Source organism: Pteronotus mesoamericanus, unplaced genomic scaffold (genome assembly GCF_021234165.1).
Source record: "Pteronotus mesoamericanus isolate MK-2021 breed Mesoamerican mustached bat unplaced genomic scaffold, CSHL_Meso_final contig_20, whole genome shotgun sequence".
In the NCBI taxonomy this organism is placed as follows: domain Eukaryota; kingdom Metazoa; phylum Chordata; class Mammalia; order Chiroptera; family Mormoopidae; genus Pteronotus; species Pteronotus mesoamericanus.
This window is the reverse complement of record NW_026555085.1, coordinates 39,281,079-39,284,759: the sequence shown is the minus strand read 5'-3', so window position 1 is coordinate 39,284,759 and position 3,681 is coordinate 39,281,079. Positions and strand designations below refer to the sequence as shown.

The following is a 3,681-nucleotide window of genomic DNA, read 5'->3' as shown; positions in this document are numbered from 1 at the left end:
AAATTCATTGTTGCTTCAAGCTCCTCCCATGGTATTGATAGGCCAGTAGGTATCTGAAGACTAGAGCATGAAGGAAAAAACCGGAATTGATTTAAATGGCTGGGCCCCCTTTTTTTTTTTTTTTTTTTAAATCCACGATAAATAATTCATGTGAAGTGAATCTAATTAAAGACCAAGGAGTGGCACACGCCTTGGCGACGCCGCGGGGCCGAGGCGTCCTCGAGCCTGGGAGCCTGAGTATAGAGCCGCCGTCAACCAAGGGATGGGAGCTCGGCTAGCGGCGCCGGCCGCCGGCCCCACCCATGCGAGTCGAGGAGGCGCGGCACAGGCCGAGGTGGAGGAGCAGAGTCTGGACAACTTTTTCGTCTACAGGGACAGGAAGAAGGAGCGAAGCAACCGGGCATCGAGCGCCGCAGGCGCGGGGCCTGGCCGGGTGATGGCGGGATCGCGGGCGCGGAGTCCGCGAGCTCTTGGGCCGCCACCAGGGTCGTGACGGAAGATGAAGATGAGTGGAAGGAATTGGAGCAAGAAAAAAAAAGATGACAGCAGTTTTAGAGTTCAGACAACAAAAATAAGTGCAAAAGAAGAAGATAGTGAAAAAAAGAGAAGATCCAGGTGATAATTGGGAAGAAGCTGGAGGTGGTAGTGGTGGTATGGAAAAATCTTCAGGTTCCTGGAACAAAAGAGCTCGGGTACAAGCATCTCCTGCACCAGTAGTTGTTACAGAAACCCCAGAACCGCCAAAGACTATGTTATAGTCATTATAGCCTCCTGGAGCCAGGTTAATGACAAGGGAAACACCGCAAGGACCACCAAAAATACACAGCGATGCACAGTTCCCGTCCCTGCCAAGCATATAGAAAGCCGAAACAGGTACTTAAAATGAATGCTACCTGGAGTTAATTGACCACGTATGGCACATCCACATTTTGTTGAGGGCTACAAGTTTTTAAAATTAAATAAAATGGGAAAAAATGTAAATGATGTAAGATGGAAATAGTTATTTTTTGAGGGGAGGGTGACTAGTAAATCCCATCCTTTTTGCCACTTTGAGACCACAGCTGGCTTGAATTTAAATCTCCACTTGAATTTGCCCCTCTGCCCTATTCTACAAAATAAGGGGCAGTGATTCACCACACTCATCCTTCTTTATCTGATTTACTCCCATGAAATATAAGTGAGAAGAAGTAATTGAATAATGAGTGGAACTTCACTTAAGTGAGAAAATTGTTGCCCTTAATTATGTATAAAGAAAGATGTATTGTCTGTTATTTGCTAACAGTAGAAGTGAGTCTTAGGAGTCACCATATTAATAGACAGTTTTTTAACTTTCCAGTTGTCCAAGTTGGTCTCAAAACAGGTTTGCAGTTAATAGTACTGAATAGTACAGTAGATTTGCTACCACAAAAAATGGGACCTTTTTTTCTTCAGTTACAGTATTCTCTGTGTTTTGTTCAGCCTTAAAAATGGCTTGACAAAGATTTTATATTTCATTCCTGTCTCTCCCTCAAGATTTCTCTAATAGATGGCCTTTTTTTTTTTTCTTAACTCAAGGAAGAATATTTTAAAAACAACTTCAAGAAACATTTACTGATTCACTTATTCTTCCTTAGGGAAAAGGAAATGGAGAAAAGCTTTGAAGTAGTAAGACAGAAAACTATAGTTAGGGATGAGGTTTCCAAAAACCAGGCCCTTAAACTTTAACTAGACAACCAGTATGCTACGCTTGGAAATCAGAAAAGCAGCCACACGCAACACAATTAACAAATGGTCTTTGCTAACCCTTCTAAAGTAACTAGACCACAGCTAATCACATTGAACCTGTGCTGAATCTACAGCAACTGATGCAGATCCCTTGATATGTGTCGAGCTGTACTGCATTACGGAAGTTTCAAGTGTCATAACTGCTCTTTATGTATATTGCATTAGAGGGATTTTCATCGTTAGAAATGTGTGAACTAGATTCAGCAGTGTTCTTTCATAATAGTTACTCTGCAAATACAAAAAAACTCCAAACAAACCCTTACGAAATCTGCAGCTAATGGTCACTTCAAAATCTTTTTATACTCAGATACTGAGGCTTAGTAAGGTTGACTACCTCATATTTGCAGCACTCATTGTGGACTTCACGTGGGTTATAATTTCTGGATAAGAATGTTATACTTATTGTGTCTATGTGAAACTTGAAACCAGTTCTACTGGTTTCCCTATCAGAAATCCTGCAAAAAGTCAGCCATCTGAGTTCTGATCTGCTATAAAAGATGAAGATTTAAGTGACCTTAATTAACCTGTCCTGTGTTCCACCCTGTAGGGGCTGTGGCTGTATTAGACTTCCTGGAATATGCTGCTCTCAAAAAGAATTATGTGTTCAGATACTTTGTATAGAGCTGTGATTTATAATTTTAACTTTAAGTTGTATTCTGAGGTAACCACTAAATGTATGAAACTTGGGTCCACCAAGTGGGAAGGTAGCATAGGAAGTAATAATCTTGTTTCTTTTAGTAATTTTTTATTTGGTTAGGGCTTTTTCTATGTTCCACATTAGGGCCTATTTTTGCTTTAACTTGGAAGAAGTTCTTTGATAGAGTGTACTACTTGGTTGAGTAAGTGACCTGGAATATGCATTAGAATTGTGAAATGTCTCATGAAATTGGCATTCCCTAGAGTGGAACCAAATAGCCTTTGATGTAAAAGGACAATGGATACAGGGGGCTCTATTTCAGGTGCTGCTAGAGCCTCCTCGAATCAGGTCTAAATTGTAAGGTTAACTGCACTAGAAAGAATATGGTTTCTATTCACACCAAAGGATTCACTGACCCATTTTTGTAAATTCAAAGCAATGTGAGCAGAATCTCAACCTAAAATCCACTTAGGTTTCTTGGATCTTACAGGATCTTTGACAATTCCAGATATACTTGTGCCCAAATTTTTAAGTTATTGGACATTCTAGAGATGCAATGATTGTCCCAGGGTAGCTCTGTTAGCAATCTTCAGGTGTGTTTTTATGTTCATTTGGAAAGTCAGGGACAAAAGACAGGTGATGTAGCACTTCTGATCTTAATAATTACAGCTTAAACTATCCAGTAATGTTTAGTCCTTAAAGGGGACTTCAGGAAGATACACAGGATTACTGGATAGTTTGTTTCTGTCTAATGAGACAGTCTGGACCTTGAGCCATGTATTCTCCCTGAAAAGGATGCATTTTTTCCAGGAAAATTTCTTGAGAGTTATATTACTGAGGAATGAATTGAGATGGATATGTGGAACATACTTAATGGCACATTGCACTAGGAATCTGAAGACCTGCAGGAAATTTAAAACCAACTTGTTATAATATTTTAAAAGATTGTGAAATTATCAAAATGCACCTGAATCACGTTTTAATATACTATATGGTGGGTGGATAGGCTATCCATTATACCATTTCCTTTTTTGAATTCTCAGGCATGGTTTAGCATTGCAAGAACTCTGTAACATTAGCAAATTCAATAAAAAATAAATGTGTGGAAAAACAGAAGACTGAGGGGTAACTGATGACACTATTATATCAAATTAAATCCATTTTTGTATTCTTAAAAATGGAGCTTGTTATATTTAAAATAATTTTATAGACAACATGCTATGCAAGTGGATAGTTGCCAAGATTAAAGCCATTGGCAGGAAAAAAGAAAGATTAAAGCT

General features: G+C 39.3%; 1 pseudogene; it reads left to right on the top strand.

Moving 5' to 3' along the window:
• Positions 1–372: 372 nt before the first annotated feature.
• Positions 373–886, top strand: LOC129067118 (protein CDV3 homolog; annotated as a pseudogene).
• The last annotated feature ends 2,795 nt before the right edge of the window (positions 887–3,681 follow it).